The sequence below is a fragment of the Cavia porcellus genome, unplaced genomic scaffold, assembly GCF_034190915.1.
Source record: "Cavia porcellus strain 051 isolate PalLab524CR breed Dunkin Hartley unplaced genomic scaffold, mCavPor4.1 scaffold_9, whole genome shotgun sequence".
In the NCBI taxonomy this organism is placed as follows: domain Eukaryota; kingdom Metazoa; phylum Chordata; class Mammalia; order Rodentia; family Caviidae; genus Cavia; species Cavia porcellus.
This window is the reverse complement of record NW_026947492.1, coordinates 79,290,657-79,311,240: the sequence shown is the minus strand read 5'-3', so window position 1 is coordinate 79,311,240 and position 20,584 is coordinate 79,290,657.

The window sequence follows — 20,584 nt, the reverse complement described above, 5'->3', positions numbered from 1 at the left end:
ACAAGGTGCTGGCTTTGGTCCCCAGCACCATGAAAAAGGAAGAGGAAAAAGAATCACAGGTCATATCCAAAGGACACAGCGCCAGTTTGAAGAGAATTCCACTGACCAAATACTGGTGAATTAGAGCAATGAGCAATGGGACAAAATGTATAAATAGAAATCCCCACATCCATACTAATAGGAACAGTTGGAGGTGCATGGAAAGCTTTCCTTCTGTTTAGAATGCTAATTAACAGTGTGTGAACCAGGGGCAGAGTCCGGTGGTAGAGTAATTGCTAATGTAGAGAGAATAATAGAAATAGAAAACTACCATAGCAATGGTAATTTACCCAAATAAAAAATCACCAATAAATACTGAAATGAATGGATAAACGTTTGCTGAGAAACAATAATCTCAAAATAGGTCCTCCTATAATACTCATGAGTTATGTATTTATTAACTACTACTTAAAAGAGGACTTTATAGTATGAGCGAGGGATCACTGTCACACTTAGGAGCCATGGTTCAAATGTGCACCATGTGCTTCCCTCTCTGAGGCACAAGAAGAAGATAGTGCCTCTTTGTGCCATTCTTGTCAGTGGTAGAAAGTATACAGCCTTAACCAAGCAGGAGAAATTATTCAGACAGCCCCCACCAAGGAACACGCTGCAAAGCACCTTGCCTGTGTTTGTCAAAAAGTTCAAGGTCATAAATGATAAGGAGAGAATGAAGAACCTTCCAGATCTGAGGACACTAAATAGACAAACCGACTTACACATGACTTTCGACCCTAGATTTGACCTTGGAAAAAACAAAAGGATAGGTTTACTGAGGACATTTTTAGAATAATGAAAATTGTAAATCTAGTCTGTATTGGAATGGTGCTATCACACTAGTGTTACTTGATTCTATGAGCTGTCTGATGGTTTTGTAGTTGAGTGTCCCAGAGGTATTTAAATGTAAAAGATCAGTACATCTTCAACTTGAAGTAAAAAAGAACAATATGAATATAAATTAAATATACAGAGAGAGAGAGAAAATAAAAAGCTGGATACAATACACTTACTTTTAGAGAATCTCAGTTAGGTTTGTACGGAAGCCCTTTTTACTATTCTTGCAGCTTTTAATAGAAGCTTGGAAGATGAAAGAATAAAAAAAGAATGTTTAAAGTGGATAAAATAAAATCTTGTATATTTAAACATATGTAAAGCGCATAGTGCTGTGACTAGAATCTTGATGATAATCAACAAATGTAGCTATTATGCAATCTAAAGCTCTCACCACCTACCTATGCATACATTGATTGAATTCTGAAGAGGCTAACAAGTTGTGACTTCTCTTTTTATTCACAGGGCTATTGTAACACGCCTGAGTGTTTTAGTTACTGGACCATTCCAGAGTTTTCTAAATCTATGCAAATGTGTGCTCACTTAACTTTTTTCACATATCTTAGTGAAAAAGAAGAATTCCAATAACCCTTGGTATTTATACAGAGCACATTGGTAAATACTATTTCATTGTATACTCATAATTATTCTGTGTGCCATTGAAGCTATTACTCATGCATGATAGATAAGAAAATGAAAACAAAAATTTTTAAGTGATTTATAGCTAATAACTAGTGTGGCACAATTGCATGTTTTATGATTCCAAATCTATAATTTTTCTTCTATTTACAGTTAATGTTACCATGTTATTCAGCATTGACAGAATTGTACGTGATTCCAATAAATTGAGAGAGCCATAAAATCTAGCCAAACCATGACTGGAAATCCCACAGGGCAGTGTAAAAGAAAACTTGATATGCATAAAATTAAAACTAGCTCTACATGTGAAAGTTTAGATGCAAAGATAAATAAGAATTTATCTTAAAGTTAGATAAATTTCTTCACACACTTAAAAGACTTACATCAGAGATATACCATGGTCCTGAATGGAAGAACTCAATATTATACAAATGTCAATTCTCCCCAATTCAATCATAATATAATGAAATTAGAACTGCTATTCCTACTGGGTCATTTGTGAACTATGATAAGCAAATACTAACATTCTAATAAAAGGTAAAATACATAAGAATAGTCAAACACATGAAAAACCAAAAGGAAAGCTAGGAGTGTCTACTCCACCAGATGTCAAGCAAAGCATGGCACAGTAATGAAGACAATTGGCACAACAATAAAAGACTCTTCTGTGATACAGGGTAGAGTGCAGAAATGGATCCATAGCTTTATTTATGGGAAAAGTGAAATTTCAGTCACTGGGGAAGAGATGTTCTTTCCAGTAAATAGCATTAAGTAATTGGTCATGCATTTTGAAAACATTACATTTAGATCCCTAACTCACGCTATAAGCAAAATTTAATCCCAGATGGATTATGGATTTGAGGTTAAAAACACAAAATATGACTGTGTAGTAAAAAGCAAAGAAAGCTACTTTATTGTCACAGAGTAGGGAAGACCTTCCCAGACTAGATGCAAAACCTAGGAGGTGAGGGTGGGGGATTTAGCTCAGCGGCTTAAGCACCTGCCTGGCAAGCTCTAGGTTGTGAGCTCAATCCCCGGTACCAAAAAAACCAAAACAAAAACCTAGGAGGAAGTAAAGACTGGACCTCACAAAAATGTAAAATTTCTATTCAACAAAAGTCAACCTGAAGACAAAAGACAACCGACAGACTGAAAGAAAATATCTGCAAAATATTTAATGGAGAAAATCCAGAGAACTACAGATTAATTTTTAAATGATGACTTTTCAAACTTGGTCTCTGTCTCCCAGTGGAAGCTGGAGCTGGGAGCTTCTCTGCAGGATGAATGCTTGAGGCAGCTCCCTTAGGGGTGGCTCAGGGCTCCACTTTCTCTTTTTTTGTCTTTTTCCTTTTTATCGGTACCGGGGATCGAACTCACGACTGCCTGCTTGCAAGGCAGGCACTTATGCCGCTGAGCTAAATCCCCAGTGCTCCACTTTCTCCTGCAGGTCTCAGCAGCTTGGGCCTCTGTTTGCTTAGAAGAAAGAGGGGCGAAGTATTCACCGGCAAAGGCACCGTCAGTTCTCAGTAGGTGCTGAATCCCAGGTAGTATACATTCACGGGTGAATAAGATTGATTGTGTTCACATTACTGATTTTGTTTAGTTACCATCTTTCCTATGTGCTACAGCTTCCACTGGGAGACAGAGACCAAGTTTGAAAAGCACCACTACCAGGACACTGTGTCTCCTGCCCAAATGACAGGAGCAAAAAGCCCTCAGGGGCAGAGTATCGGCCCCTGACACCATCTACCTCGCACTGCCCTGCGTCTGTGGCTGTCTTATCTTCTGTGACAATGCAGGGTTCACTACTGTGTTCACGTCTTGGGCTCTGAGATGAGGATCTATACTGGATTATCCAAGTGGGCCCAGCGTGAAGGCAACAGTTCTTCCCAGAGGGTTGGGATAGGGTGAGAGCAAACCACAGGAGTGAAGAGAGAAGAGGAGAAGGATTAAAAGGAAGAGTGGAAAGGTGGCCAGCATTTAACTTGGGAAAAGGAGCCAGGAGCCAGGGAAGTCAGGCCATCCCTAGAAGCAGGAAAAGGTAAGGGTGTGATTCTCTTTCCGGAGCCCCCAGAGCAAACTCTTAACCACCGGCATCTTGATTTTAGCCACATAATATTCATTTCAGGGTTCTGAATTCCACATCTGTAAAATAATAAATGTGTGTGGCCATAAGTCACTAACTTGGTAATTTTTTAAATTTTTGTTTCCAGTACTGTTTGCAGAAGATAATGCTTACATTCCTTGAGTGGCGTTGGCACAGGTGCCTAAAACATCTTCTCTCTCTTCTCATTCCATCCCTTGTTCCCCACCCCTTGCCTCTCTTGCTCTCCTTTCCTTTTGCAAAAGATCTGTCTCCCTACTTCCTGTTACCTTTTATTTTGTCTCTATGTGCACTTTGGTTTCTCACTGTCTTTGTTACCTTTCTCATGGCTGAGACAAAACACCCAACACACACAGTTAAAGAAGGGAAGGTTCACTGCAGCTCACACTTTGTAGAGGTTTCAGTCCACAGAGGATTGACCCCAAGGCAGCGCGGCGTGGCAAAGGAGAAACAGCTCATGGCAAAGCAGGGCAGGCAAAAGGTAGCAAACAGCAGTGACAGTAGCAGCCCTCTTTCTGTCCCTTAGTCCATCCAGGGTCCATGCACTCAGGGCAGGTAGCGCTCACACCCAGGGTGGGGCAGCCTTAATCCAGCATCCCTAAGAAGCCCCACCTGTGACCCATGAAACTTTGGTGGGGGACATCTAGATACAAGCCATGGCGCATATAAGAGGAACCATAACATGTTGAGTTGTGTGCATCTGATTTATTTTACTTTACATTATGGTCTCACTGTGGGACCATTTTCTCACAAATGACTCAAATTTACCCTGATCGCACAGAATTACACCACGGTGTATGAATCCCACATTTGCCTTGTCCATTCATCTGTTGATGGACACATAGGACATTTCCAGTAGCTATTCTGAATTGTTACTGCTATAAACATGGTGTGCATGTATCACTGTAATGTGATGCCTTTATCTCTTTTGGGAAGACAGCTAGAAAGGGAATAGGGGGCCAGATGGAACCTCCAGTTTTAGTGCTGTGCCAACTCCCTGTGCTGATTTCCATGGTGGTGGCATTAGTTCACATTTTCAACAAGGGTGCAGATGGGTTCCTTTATCACCTGAGACCTTGCTGGCATTTGTTATTTGATTTCTTGATAATGCCCATTATTTCTGGGGTAAGACGGAATTTCAGTGTTGCTATAATTTGCATTTTTCTAATGGTCAGAGATGTTGAACATTTTTTCATGTATTTATTAGTCTCCTCTGGGGCTGCTGTTTCTTCTCCTTTTCTTCCTCCTCCTCCTTCTCCTCCTTTTTCCTCCTCCTCCTCCTCCACTTCCTCCTCTTCCTCCTCTTCTTTTTCTTCCTCTTCCTCTTTCTCTCCCTCTTCCCCTTCCTCCTCCTCCTCTTCTGGAAAGAATATTCATTTCATTTGCCCATTTTTATTGGGTCTTTTATCTTGGGATGTTCTAAATTTTTTTATTTCTTTATATATTCCAGATGCTAGTCCTCTGTACAAGGAATAGCAGACAATATTTTTCCTCATTCTTTAGGCTGTCTCTTCACTCTGTTGACTGTTCCCTTTGCTGTGTGGAAGCTTTGGATACAATCCCACTTGTTGATTCTTGATGTTGTTTCTTGAGCAATTGGCCTTCCAGAGTTTTACCTACTTTATTTTCCAGCAAATTGTTTAATATTTAAATTTTTATCTATTTTGATTTTAGTTTGAACATAGTGAGAGGTATGGATCTAGGTTCAGTCTTCTGCATGTAGATAACCAGTTTTCCCAGCACCATTTAACCATTTATTAAAGAGGCTGTCTTTCCTCCTGTGTACGTTGTTGGCCCTTTGTCAAAGATCAGCTGGCTGAATGTACCTGGAGTTGTCTCTGCTTCCTCTGTTCTGCTCCATTGATCCACTTATCTGTGTGTGTGTGTGTGTGTGTGTGTGTGTGTGTGTGTGTGTGTGTGTCAGTGCCAGGCTGTTTCTACCACTGTAGCTTCATAATATAACTTGAAATCCAGGACTGTGATGCCTCCCATTTTGTTCTTATTACTCAGGATTGCTTTTGCTATTCTGGGTCTCCTCTGGTTCTATATGAATTTTAGGGTTGTCTTTTTTCCTAGTTCTGTGAGGAATGCTATTAAAATTTATTTGGGATTGCATCTGAGCTGTGTATCAGTTTTGGAAGTATGACCATTTTGGGCTATATTGGTTCTGCCTGTCCAGGAACAGGGGATGTCTTTCCATTTCCTGATGTCCTCTTCAATCTCCTTTTTGCTATGTAAGCTGATAATTCTTACAGCAGTAGTAGGAAATTAAGACAGCCCCTCACTCCAGAGTTGGTGTGAGCAAGACACCAGGGGGTCTTTGAGTCTCCTATCCATGGCTTGGTCCACACTGCCAGCCCCATGCTCACAGCCCTCTCTCAAGACAGCGATGCAAGGATCTCCCAGCACCACCTGGAGGAAGAGCAAAGTCAGGGCCTGCCTGAGACTGCAGTCCACCTGCTCCTTCCTTCCCACGGATGAGCTTCTGCATTTCTCCGACTAGCCAACGCTCTGCAGGTCAATCCTGCCCACCGCTTCCACACCTCCATGCACACCTTGATTCAGCCAGGACAGCAGAGTGAGCATGGTTGATGGGAAAGCACCGAGCTTGGAAACACCCCAGCTGTGTGGCTCAGCCCAGCCCAGCACCCTGTGATCCCAGGGCAAGAACGGACCGGGGACCAGGCCAAACACCTCCACACGGCTTCCAGATCTACAAGTGCCAGGAAGAGGGTGACTTAGAAGGCAGCGATGGTGCTGTCTATGGTTTCCTGTGGCCCCTCCTCCCTGCCAGTCACTGCAGTGCAGCCCTTTCCAGCTGCGTGAGTCGGCCACAGATCCACAGAAAGGAGACTGGATGGGACAGTGTCCCTATGGGCCGTCTGTGCCCCATGCTCCTGGACTCACACTCCAGCCTTCGAGAGGGGCAGGCTCCAGCTGCTTTGTGCCCTCCCCTCCAGCACCCCAACTTTGCTGGAGCTCTTCCCACAGAATCCTGGGAGAGAACCCTCAACTTACAATTCCAGCTTCATCTGTGAGGCTGACCTTGTTTCCACATCAAAGCTGAGACCCAGAACTCCTGCTGGGGCCAGGTTCACGTTCTCTTCTGTTGGTTTTTTATGTACGGACACTTGCACGTATCCTGTATCATTTTAACAGAATTTAGTCCTCGAATCTTTTTATTTTCTTTCCCTGCTCACTCTTTGGTTGTATTTTCATTGTCCTTGGTTTATCTCTTGTCTTCATTTCTTGTCTCCATTTGCCTTAGATTCTTGTCGTGATCTGGATTACTTGTTTTACCCTGCCTTGGTTCCTCTGCAGACACTTTACTATTCTTGTCTAGCCAGTTTCTTTATCTTTTCTGGTTTACTTATGTCATGGGAAAGCGGTAGAGAGATCATCTAGGGAAACAATACTCCAGAGACCAAGCGAGAGAAGTGGAAAGGTTGTCTTCAACCCTGACCTGCAAATTTATTCTCTGGGTAACTTCTCCCTGTTAGCTAAAACTGTTACTAGTGTAGCAGGTAAGTAGCTCAGTGGTAGCGGACATGCTTGTGCCGAGGCTCTGGTTCCACACCCAGCACCCAAAACAAACAAACAGAATTAGGAGCAGTCTGCTGTGAGTTTGGAACTGTAACAAGTGGAGCAAGGTCTGTCTGAACACAGGGCTTTATGTTCCCCTGCTGGTGAGAGACAGGTCTAAGTCAAAAGGGACCCCAGGCAAAAGGGACCCCAGGAAAGAGCTCTGTGCACTTCCCCCACCCTCCAAAGTCTGCAGGGCGCACTTCTGAGCCCCCAGAAAGGGCAGAAACTGACCCTTTTTCTGAAGTGAATTTGCTAACCAGCAAATTGTGGTTTTTACTGTACTGTAGTTTTATTATACTGACCTATAAAACAGATCAATTTTAAAAACTTTTTAAATTTTTAAACTATTGTGCAAAGACATGAAGTGACATGTCTTTGCACAATAAATAATTTTAAAGCTTTGTTAAGCTAATAAAAATGAACATTTTAAAAATAACCAAGCAGACTAATCTTGGAACAAAAATCTAGGTCTAGTACTCCACCACTTATGGTATATTGTTGAATATTTTCTTTATATAATGTTATTTTTAATTTCTTCACAAAATCATCTACAAAGTTAAAAGTTGCAGTTTATAATTAACAAAGGAAACTTGTGCTTTTAATTGTCTTTATCAGAATAACATTGTCTCAGAAAATACTTGTTCTATATGTAATATTTTCTTTAGAAAATTCAAGGCAGTTTCTCTCTAAATGGAGGCCATTTTTATATTACTGATTAAATATAAATTGAGTCCAGCCATTCCTCAAGTCTCTGATTTTTGCATCTTTAAAATATCTCCACACAAAAAAATTTAATGAAAATTTTATTACCTGGCACGCTATTAAAACAGTGGTCTCAATGACTTCCAAATTCAGATGCCACATAATCTGTCTTTTTAATTCCAACCCACTCTGGAACAGAATATAAGTGTATAGCTAATTAAATTAGGAGCTCCGGAAAGAAACCTCTTCTATGTCAACACAGCCCTAAATTCCAGTGAACAGTGTTTAGCCTGAGACAGAGCCTGAACCCTGGCTTTATCCCTGGATTGCAGGGCCCCATGGTCATCAGAGCAGTGGCCTCAGCTCTATAGCGACACCTCGGGCTGCAGACCCTGCTCCAGCCAGAGCCTGGCAAGCAGCCCTGTCTGTCCCTGGCGCCGTCCTCCAGCAGCTCGGGTCTCTGCACTGAGAAGGCACAGTTCCTCATCACAGAATGGCTCGCGACTTCTCCCAAGGTAAAGAAAGCACGTGAGGGCCTGGGGATTTAGCTCAGCGGCATAAGTGCCTGCCTTGCAAGCAGGCAGTCGTGAGTTCGATCCCCGGTACCGATAAAAAGGAAAAAGACAAAAAAAAAAAAAAAAAAAAAAAAAAAGAAAGAAAGAAAAAAAAAAGAAGCATGTGAGCATCCCCAAGCCAGAGACTGCAAACTGGCAGTCCAGGGGCTAAAAATCCTGTCTGCCTTTTTCAAGAACGGAGACCGCAACATGCTGCATCAGAATAACCTGGGAGACTCCCAGCACCCTGCGGAGTGTGATGCAGGAAGATTAGATCTGAGGATGGGGAGACTGAAGAGAACATCACAGGCAAGGTCTAAAGGGCTGATTCAAGGGAGGGGCACCAGGCTGCTGAGGGCAAAGATAGGATGCAGCTGAAGACCTCAAGGTTCCAAGCCCCCCAAATCTACTGAACAGCCCAATAATCCAGGGGTATCGCATAGATGCCAACAAAAGGGCCGCAGACCTCTCACCTCTCCCAGGAAGGGAGAAGCCGTGACTGGAATTAGGAAACCGAGTTATTCCATTTCTCCTTCCAGGAAGCCACGCCCCTGCTTCACCCTGTCTTTCACATCTGTTCTGTTCTTCTGCTTTCTCCTTTGTCCTCCTCTTCCTCCATCTTCAGATCTGTCTTCTTTCTCTCTCTCTCTCCCTCTCCCTTCCCCTCCCTGTGCAGTCCTTCCTCTAGGAGACTGTTTCTCTATCACTGAGCAAAAACATAACAGGAAGTCACAGCTCCAGCCCTCTTAGTCCCCCAGCTACAAAAACCCAACTCCCTGTCGCCCATTTCAAGAACAAATCCCAACTCCTGGAAGAACAGCGATCGCACTTGCTTTGCCCGGCATGGGCGTCCACTGCGCACCTGCCCTGAGTCTGTCTGTCCTTTCTCCCCTTTGCTCTGCTTCTGGATTTGGCCCCTGCAGGAAGTCACCAGGAAGAGAGCTGTTCTGTCCCTGCCACTCTGTCTGAAGGCCATCTCAGGAGGAGAATGTAACTTCCCAAGGCCCCATCACTGCCCCAGGTTGTCCATGGTCCCTTCTCTGCCTGGCGCCCCAAGGCCCTGGCTCAGAACACACTGTCTAGGACTCCCTGGTCCCCCAGCCTGGACCAGCAATGGCTTCCTGCCTGTGTACATCTCAGGGTAACCGGGCTGCTCGCTTAGGCCCCACAGATCCTCCTCCCTCAGGTCCTAATCACCTGCATTCAGTTCCTGTTATAAACACTCAATGTGGTTCCAGGCGTCCTGACAATCCCGACAGGACCATCTGCAGTCCAGGAGCCTAGTTTGGAAGGATGGCATGTCCTGTCCTCTTCCTCTTCCTACCATGGGCCCCAGCAGACACACAAATGTCCTCTGCTGCTGATGTGAGAGGCACAGAGGCAGAAGGAAACCAGGACAGGGGTGCTGGGGAGAGACCCCTTCGGCCCCAGCTGGCCTTCAGCCCCCTTGACTAGTGTGGCAGGCTGGGGGTCAGGCTTCCCTTGGCTAATGGGTGTCACCCCATGCTTCACCTGCATGAGCTGGGTCACAGAGAACTCTTTGTCAAATTCAAAGCTGTTGCTTTTTTAAACACCAGCGGAGATGGGCAAAGCGTGGGCGACCCACATATCTCCCAGGGTGAAGCTTTATTCGATAGAAATGCCATGCAGGTGTCAGGTGTGAGCCGACAGCTCATTAACTCAGCCTGTTCTGTGTCTGTAAGATTGGAGTTTTATTTGCAGAGTAAACACACACTTGCTTCAGCAGTCCTCCTGGTAAGACCAAGGCCCAGTCCTAGCATCTCCCCTACGGAATAATCAGCGTGAGTCACAAAAACTCAATTTCCCCTCCAGAAAAAGCTGCCCTCGCATTTGTTTATTTTACTGGCCTTTTAGGCCCCAATGCCACCCTGGCTGGGTCACCTGTGTTTGCCAAATTTCCTCTCAAGGAACAAAGAATTCTTCACAGGACCAGCCACACTCAAAACCCAGGAAGTGGAAAAGTAAAGGCACAAGCTAAGGTCTTGGCACTTAGGAAACAAATGCACTGAGAAAGTAAAACCGTTCCTGGAGTTGTCTGTGTGTACTGAACCAGGAGTGCCGAGAGACCCACCTGCGGGAGCTTCTGATTAGGAAATGTTCTTATTTACAGCAGCAAGGGGATAGAGAGTCACAGAAGCAGACAGAGGGGAAGTGCACCCCAAGACCAAATCACAGAACTTTCTGGACTGATGGGGGCCTCCCCAGGGTCCCCATTCCTGTTTTGCTCTGGAAATCTCTCGGAGACCAGTGCCTATGCCCTGCAGTGTGTTCTTTAGGCAGGGCCTCCATCTAGTGGTCTGCCCAGGAAATTAACCAGCAGCTTTAAAACCCGCAGGCTTTCCCTGGACGGGGTGGCCCCTCTTGAATCCCTGAGTTCTCTGTCACCACGACAGAGATCTCGACCTCTGGATTTGGCCATTCCTAGAGATTTCACAGCCAGTGCACATGAAACTGTCGTCTCTAAGGGCCGAAAGGAGCAAAGCTGTGCATGTGTGTGCATGTGTGTGCATTTGTTTACATATATGTGTGTGTGGGAGGGGTACATGTTGGGTTGGAATATCCCCAGAAAGAGCTCTGGGTGCAACCCAGAGGGGACCATGGCTACCGACACAGGTAAAGACATAAGATCGTCAGAAGAACAAATGCTAACGGACGGGAGGGGAGAAACAGATATGGAGGACAGCAGGGTGGCTCCGAGGACTGAGAAGAACAGAGCACTGTGGCCAGCGCAGGACAAAGATCCATAACTTAGAATCCTGAACAGGTGGCCTTGGTTTTCAGGGTCGTTCTGCTCCTATACACAGAACTGCACCAGGCCTCTCCATTCGAAGATCTCACATCACTGCACTGGAAGCCCTCGGGCCACCACAGAGCCCTCTGCAGCTCTGACAAACGCCAGGGATCTTCGTTCCGATTTCCATGGAACTGCTTGTGCAATTTTGATGGTTCAAGGACATCCTCACATTTGTCCCTGACTTCTAGGACCACCATTCTGTCGTCCACAAGCTTGCAATAACGCTTAGGATTGCTGTGGTCTCCTCATTCTTCCACAGTTCCTTGTTTTGACCCTTCCGTGTCTTCCGGCCCTGTCTCTGGGTTCTCACACATCGTCCATCACTGCTCACTCTGTTTTCTCATCTCTGCTCACTTTCCTTGCTCGATGTTCATCTCAGGCTTTGCTCCCCATCTGTTTGCTTTCTTATTCAGCATTTCTGTTCCACCACATTAAAAACAAACAGCATTTTATTTCATTTTGTTTTGTTTTCTTGAGACAGGGCATTGCTTACCTGGGACAAGAGAAGCCATGGAGGTGGCGGGTGCTGGCTGCCTTAGCCCCCTCCAGCCACCCGAGACTTGAGGGTACCTGTGACCTGCTTCAAAGCCCTGGAAGAATCTGGTATTTTCTCCATGTTCTGCAGGCTAGGACTTAAATCTACATTTATTTGAGACCAGAATTTGATCTCTCCACCTCTGTCATGAAAGCAGTCGAGCAGATGACCTTGCCTGTGGTGACCGCATGAATTGCTGTGATAATCATACTAAGATCGCACAGTTGTTCCACAGCCCTCACCCCCAAAATATGAGCTAGTTAGGCTGAGTCAGCGTAGTCTCAGAAGTCACCAAAGTCATCTGGCTTCCAAAGGAGAATGCACTTATTAACCTATTAAGTAAAGAACATGTAGAACCTCGGCCCAAGTGAGAGGCCCAGAAACAGCATGCCCAGTGGAGAGGCAGCAAAACCCAGTGAACCTGAACTCTGTTCCTGCAATTTTAACCAGGTTCCACTTCCAGGAACAGAAACACACAAGGGAGCAAGGTGAGCGTGTTTTGCTTGATCTAAAACAAAAAGCACAACCACTTCCAGTGGTTTTCTGGGCCAGAACAAAGTCAAAGTCCAGCTCCATCCACTACCACCACGTGGTGTTATTAGAATGAAGAACAGTAGCCCACAGCAAAGAGTCTGGGATGGACACACAGAGCGCTGGCCACGGCCCAAGCGCTGTCTGGGACACTGGACAGCATACCCCGAGCTCTTCTCTCACATTTGCAGAACTGTTAACCCATCTCACAGGCGAACCCCAAGTTCCGAGAGGAAACATAAGTTACCTGAGGTCACAGCTCGAAAGTGACCGAGATCATATGCGATGGTTGAGCTGATGGTCAACATGGAACCCCCAGTTGAACTGTGTCGGGCTGGTGCTGGGCATGGAGGGCCCACTTGAGGATCATTGCCAACAGTATAAAAAGAGTCCTGGAGAGGAAGACGGTGCTGTTGGTTCTCCCGCAGAATCCCGTCCTGCTGGCTTTCCTGTTATCTTTGGAGGAGATCAGATCCTCAATTTCATTGAGGATGGCTGTGATACATTTTGCAGGGAGCTCTGGGCCTTATTCTGAGCATTGTTTCCTGGCTCCAGGGCAGATCTCTCAGAGGCACAGCTCCTTCACTCGGCTGGCACAGACTTTCTGGCTTTCACCACTGACCTTTGGGCCTTCCCAGGGCAGACATTTGCATGAGTCATTGTGTGGGCTCTAGACCTCTGACTGGACTGGAAGAACATTGCCATGGGATCCAGGCCTCAGTTGGATTCTCTGGGTCTCCAGCACATGGACAGATCTCTTGTATCCTTCTGCATTTGACTTTTTGGGTGAATATTATAAAATAACCCTATAAATTATGCATCCTATATTAAATCTATTGCCTTGCAAACCCTGACTTTAACACTGTGCTTAAATCTAGTCATTACTGGCTCCAAATGTCAATTTTAGTAAAACAGGGTAGTTACAAATATAGACAGACACCTGAGTTCAAGTGTAGGTTAGCTCTCAAAGAGATCCAGGAAGGACTCATGGCTCTAAGACAGAATGCAACACACAAGCTCTGTGTTGTAAGTAAGAAACAATGTGAAGCAGAAATGGGCACCATATTGCTCTCGGTAGAGGTGGTGAGAGAGCCGGAAGTGGCTAGACAGGGACGGACCTGGGAAGCCACCATAAAGGTCCAGGTTGCGGAGGAGGCACCCTGTCCCGGGCAGCAGAGGGTGGGTGGGTTTCGATGACTCCTGGCTCCTCGAAGTGCTACGGGTCAGGGGTCCCGTGAGGCTGGACTGAGAAGCCCTTCTGCTGCACGGTAGACTGGGGTTGCCCACTGACTTACCCACTGGCTGGCCCACCGAGCTAAATACTCCCCAAAGGGTTTCTACACATGTGTGTCACCCTGATGTTTTTCCATGTGGCTTCCTTTTCTCTCAGACTCTTTCTCTAAGACTGATTTAGGCTTCCTTGCTGCACAATGATGTCAGGATGGTTGAACTATGATTTTATTAGCTTTCATTGAGAACTAATCTTAGACTATATGAAAGTTACAAAACCTGCATAGAGACTTCCTGTGCACCCATCACTCAGATTGCTGTTAACACCTGAAGCGCTCTCTCACATCGTCCCAGCTAAGAAATTACCATGGTGCAATCTGCTAACTGAATTACAGATCCTGTTCAGTTTCACCAGCTCACCTCTTAGAATCTTACCCTGTGTCAAGGGCCCAGCCAAATTCCCACACTGGGCTTAGCAGTAAACTCCCCCTCATTTCCCAACTTTGTCTTTTGTCACTCTGACACTGTGACAAGTACTAGTCATTCTGTAGAACATCTGTCCATTTGTTTCAGCCCGATGTGTGCTCGGAATTGGGGAAAGCAGAGAGCCTTCTGCGAGAGAAGAAGTGCCCATCCTCTGACAGCCTGCAGGGGACCCTTCTGCTGCATCTGCCTGGGCGAAGCCAGGCGTAGAGATCACCCAATCTACTGGAATGGAAGCAGCTGGTGGTGTTTGGACACTGGTATCCCTGGGCTTCCAGAAATGCTTTCAAACTCACTCAATATGTATGACAGCTAAGAAATCTGGGAATCTGCCACTACCATGCTAGCTGTTTTTAATTCTATGGTGCTTACAATGGCCCTTATAATAGGCTAACAGGACCTGCTCTGCCCACTTCACAGAAGGGGCAAGTATGAGGCCTTCCTGCTGAGCTCTCCCTTAGAAAGGAACTGTGCTAGGAGGGGTACAGGGACCACAGCTCCCAGCCACCTCGTGCTGAGTATCTGTCTTAGCATCTGTGCCAGGCCACACCCTTCCCGGGTCCCCCTCCCACCAGTTATGAGCGGGGCAGTGGAGCCAGACCCAAACCATGCCTGCTTGCCCCGGAGCCCCTAGGAAGCACATCAGCCAGGAGCCCTGCTGCCAGCGGGGGGCCTGAAGCCACTCTGTCTGTCACTGCTGCGCCCACAGCTACTCCTCTTGTCCCTTGGCCCTGCCTGTACCCCTCTTTAATTTTATTCATTTTCTAAGTTTTATTTTATTATTAACAATAACTGTACACATTCCTGGAGCACAATACAGTAACTTTTCCCATGTATCCCATGTGGAATGATCCAGTGAAGCTCATTAGCATATCTAGCCCCTCAAATTTTACGGTATTTTTCTGGGAAGAACATTTAACATCCTCTGCATAGCTTTTTTGAAATATAGGATATATTATTGTCTTTTTTTTTTTTTAATCAGTATCGGGATCGAACTCACGACCACGAGGTTGCAAAGCAGGCGCTTATGCCGCTGAGCTAAATCCCCAGCCCCAGGATATATTATTTTCAACGAGATGATCATACAGTGCAGTGCAGTCCCAGAAACTGTTCCTCCTATCTACATCTTTTCTAAAATTTGTATTAGCCTGTGTTTGTGTCTATAGATGCTGGTCATCGCGGGGAGTTGATGCATGGACAGAAGACATCCTGATTTTTTGTCTCCCCACCACCTTGCTCTTCCTCTCTGCTCCTTCTTGGTCTCTTAGTACACATTGATTGACTTCACCACCTCTCTGTACTCCCCCAACTATCTCCAGCATTTCCCGATGATTAGAGATGCTGAGTAGTTTTCATCTGTCTTCCTCCTCCTGTTTTACAGGTATTTCCTTCAATAAGTCTCTCGTGTGCTTAGTTTCTTCCTAGCATTTGTTTCCAGGAGACCCTGGCATGAACTCAAAGATGCCGTGAGGATCAAGTGAAATAATAGATACAAATGTCCTTTGAAAGCCACGGAATGAGAAACAAGCACTAAGATTCATCACCAAACAAATGCAAGGGCAAACTGTCGTCAAGAACCCAGCAGTCGCCTTCTGCACGGCACCCTGTTTGGTATTTTCAACTGCAGTCCTCAGTTTTGAAAAGGGTTGTATTATATGTGCAATAGCCTCCAATGTAAGAAGGTCTGTAATTTCATATAGAGTTGAAAGAGATGTTTCCCAGAAAGAGAATTTAGTTCTTCAAGGGAAAGTTTTAATATTACGGTTGTCACCTAAAAGATTCCCCCCAAACCCTCTGTGTTGGATGATCGTTTGGTTGTTGATTGGCTTCTGGGGAGCCACTCAATCATGAGGCTCTAACTCACCAGCAATGGCATCCCTGGAAGGTGTGGAGACACAGGAAGGATTTAGTTGAAGGTATGTGGGGGGGGGGGGCGTGACTATGTGTGGCCCCTGGCTTCTTTCCTCTCTGGCTCTTTCCTTCTCTGTCTTGGCTTTCTGGAGGCCATGAGGTGAGCAGCTTCTCTCCGCCAAGCCCTTCTGCCATGAGAATGTGCCTCACCTGGGCCACAGCAAGGAGACTGGCCCACCATGGACTGAGTCCTTTAAACGAGGAGCCAACGCAACCTTCTCTCTTGAGTTTCTAGAGCCTATGTGTGTGTCACAGTGATGAAAAGCTGACTGACATGTTCAAGTACCTGGGATATTTACTCAAAGCAGAAAGCTAAGCATTGTTTTTGTGATTAATATTCTCCTCTAGGGGGGCTGGGGATTTAGCTCAGCAGCATAAGCACCTGCCTTGCTAGCAGGCAGTCGTGAGTTCGATACCCGGTACCAATAAAAATGAAAAAAAGACAAAAAAAAAAAAATATATTCTCCTCTAGGACATCGCTTTTCCTAGGAATTAGAGAGAACTCACTGGCCCTCTATAGCAACTCTCAGATGGTAAAGCTTTTTTTTTCTCTCTCTCTCTCTTTGGCCACAATAATCCAGAAAGCAGAAATCCTCTATCATCTGCCTCTTCCCTAAATGCACAAAATTTCATTTAGCTCCCGCCCAGTCTATGCTGGACTCTGCACAGACTGAGCCTCCTCTGGACTCCTAGTTTAACTAACTTTGAGGATAAACTCCAATGTCTTAAGATGTCTAATCTAGTAATAGGTTACCTCTTCCCCACCTCACTTTGCCTCCATAGCACACACACACACACACACACACACACACACACACACACACGCATTCACACTCATTCACATACACACAAACACACAACACAACCCACTTGAGGCATACTTACCACTTTTCAAGACACATGTTGTAGACTTTTTTTTGTTTTTTGGTGGTGATCAAACTCAGGACTTCATGCTTGCCAGGCAGGTACTTAGGTCACTGAGCTAAATTCCTGGCCCATCAAGACACACATTAATCTCTGAAAATGAGATTTATCTGAAAATCACTGCAGAATGGGCAGCAGGGGCACCCAGTTTTCTAGACACATGTGCACAGAGCTGAAAAGTGCCAGCTTCAAACTTTCCAGAATGGCTTGAAAAGAACATCCCAGAACAACCCTGGACTGGCCCTTTAAACCCAATGACCAAATGGTTAAGGCAGGGTGGTGGACAGTCACTGATCAAGGTCACCTGAGTGGGAATCAAAAGCAGGCTCATACTACAAAGATGTGTACCAGGTTAGGGGGCCACTCCCAGCTTTTCCATCTCCCATGAATTCTTTTAAGAAACGCTGCACCTCCAGTGCGCCCCACTGGGTCATGTGGAAAACTCACGATGTCCCTGCCTCTGAATCAAAGAAAGATTTTCAGATGCACTGGACCCTAAAGGAGGGGTTCCCATCACACCAACTGCAGCTTATTTTGCAGATGAGTTTGCCATGCTGCATTTATACTGATTCTGCTGTAGTTGGGAGAGAACTTGATGATAAAAATATTCAATTCAGCGTAAAGGTACTCCTTCAGAAGCTATTAAACCCTAACCAATAAGAACACCTTGTGATACCATTTAATGGACAGCAACTCTTTCTTTCTCAAAAATAAGGTGCATCTGAAAATCCATGGGATCTCAGAGTTGAATAAACACAGCAGAACTACTTTTTCCCTCGCTGCCCTGGACATCCAGACTTGCAGCTGCTCTCGTGTCCCTCCCAGCGCACCTCGCCCTGGCTTATCTCTCCCGCCCACCAACTCCTATGCTTGGGCATGTAGCTTCGGTGCCCCCCCCAGCCTCCCACCCTGCGAGCTACCCTGCTGGGTGCACCCAGGCTTTAACTCTCACAATTATCCTGCGTTGTAACCGCCAGCTTAATTTCCACCCCCGCCCACCCAGGCTCTGCATCCTTAAAATGAAGAACTTGTCTGTCTTGCTCACAGTGTGCTGGTGAGGCTGCTTCTCTGTAAACATTCGCTCACCTAGGAACACACGAACACATCACAGGAATGGCTAGCTGCATGGCTTGGCTTGTACGTGCGAGTAAGAACGTTCCTACCACCTTGCATGGCAAAGCCATTACATTTTTTTCTCCAGCATGAATAAACTAAGGCACAGACAGACAGCGGACAGTTCACGACTCTCTCAGGCGGCCGATGTTGCCATCCCGGCTCAGGGAAAGGGGGCGCAGGGCAAGAAAGAGGCGTCAGAATTTCCTTAGAGAACCCAGCCAGCAGGGGTGCAGCTGAGTTTGGAAGCCAGGCAAGCCCCAGGATTTGCATCCTTCACCGTATCTGGCAGAGGCTGATACCTGAGCTCCAGATATTTAGCACCCTCCTAACGAGCAAATCAGTTGAAAGAATATGTCTCCAAGCTGATCCAAGACAAAGCTTTCTCTGTTGAATGTTAATGCTAGCAAAAACCAGAATGAGGACCCAGAGGGTTGCAACCACTATGCTGTCTCAGGATCGAGGCGCCCTGCTCCAGCACCACCCTCTCTCGGTAACTACACCGTTCTGGGGGAGTTGATTCTCTTCCAAACCTCAGTTTCCCATCTAGTTTTTTTTGTTTTTTTTTTTTAAGTGAGGTCATGGGAATGAGCCCTTAAAACCCTGTGGTTACATCTGTCACTGGTATCCGTTCCTATCACAGAGATTAACGGACACCAAGTGGGAGAAGGCCCCCCAGGCCAAATATTGAATCTGAGGCTTTCACTTGAGCCCCAGTGTTTGTTCTACAAAACTCAAATAATGTTCAGGCCAAGGTGGAGAGCTCTCGATCCTGCGATCCTGCAACCAAAAGCCATCTTCACCCACTCTGCACGGTGTTTGCTTGTCTCAGTGGGACTGGGGATACCCAGACTTGGGTTCCCAGCCCCAGCGAGGGGGGCTGTTGGGAGAAGTCTATGCCCGGAGGGGGCGGCGAGCTGCGCATGACTCACACGGCTGCTTCGTTCCAACGCTAGGCCGGAGGCGCAAGTGGAAACTTGCCCGAGTCCAACGCAATCACAAGACTCCAGCTTCGCCGTGGAGGAAAACAAGGCTCTCACCAGATGTGGGTCAGAGCTGCTGCCCCTGGGAGGGCTGGACGTTCACACCAGGGTCCCCGGAGTGCTGCAGGGTCCCCGGTGCCCTGGCTGCAGGGCCACCAGGCAGCTGAAACTCCTGTTTACCCAAACCTTTCAAGCATTGTTTTGCTAACAGGCAGGGAAACGCTGCCTACTTCTTGTCTTGACTTGGTAGAAAGGGAAAGGCTATAGGTTATTCCTAGCTGGGCCTCCAGAGCTGTATTGCCAGTCCAGGGCAGCCAGTGTTTTTGGGATGTATGCCTGGCCTTAGACAAACATGAATGAATAGCTCTCTCTCTTAACGGCTGAGTTCTCTCACCTCTAAAACATGAAAATTATAATGCTCAGGCTTGGGGAGTCAGGGAGATAACAAGCGTTCCGGCACACCGCCAGGCGCTTAATGAGTGCGGGCGGGCTAGTTCTCCCAGGAAGGTCACCGAAGGTCATTGCCCAGCGTTGTAGAACCCCTGCTACAAGACCATGGGCCTGGATAGCACACCGACCCAGGCATGAGGTGGGGAGGTCTGATGCCAGTTGCACCTCCTCTTTCTCATCTGTAGAATGGGAATAACATGCCTGTGTCACAGTTACCCTGAGGATGAAGCAGGATACTTCTGCTACCTACTGTGGAAGGTTCAGCTCAGCCTACTGCCAGGCACCGAGGCTCAGTATTACTAGGGTTTGCTTCTTGTTAAGGACCCACTGCTGAGCAGGGAGACTGGGCGGAACCATTCTGCCTGCTGACTTCCAGGAGATCTTTTCTGACCCGTTATCAGCAATGTCGGAAGCATCAGACCCCGTCGATCCTGTGGTGCCCTCACCTGTGAGCGTGCAGCCCCAGCTGCTCTGTCCTGTCGGCCCCTTCCTCCTTCCAGAGAGAGCGAATTACTGGTGTGATGGGTCAGACACTGCAGGTCATTTTTTGTGTCAGATTTTCTTTGGGGCCAAATTATTGTGTATTAAAGGTACAAATCCATCTGTTCTTTATCTCCTCCTTGGTCTAGAGTCTACCATATCTTTCAAGGCTTGCTGCAAATCCCTTGATGCATCAACTTGGATGGATTCAGAGCTGCCTAGAGTGACCTTTCCTGAACAGGTGGCTTTGTGCTCCCCCTCTTCACGCCTGTGGCTTTGAAGATGGACACTCCAAGCGCAAGGGCACCCTGCCCTGGTGCCCTTGGGGAGACGGGGTAAGGAAGCCTGAGAAGCTGCTCAGCCTTCCAGCTCCTTCCCTCCCCACGGCCGCTGCGCAGTCTGCGTACCCTACCCTCACTCCCAAGGGAACTCAGCTGGGCTGTCACTCATGCTAGCAGTGTGGCACGTATGCTCTGCCCACAGGAGAGCCACAAACCATCTGGGCTCTGTTCTGGGCTGGTACAACACAGGGCACATCAGGGGCTGGGGAAGGGCAGCTGGGAGAACATCGAGCAGGTATCAGGTGCCAGGGTGCACCAGTACCCCACCTTCGCCACTCCGGGGATGCTGATCAGTCCGAAGATGCTCTCGACTTTACATCCACACTTTGAAGGTACT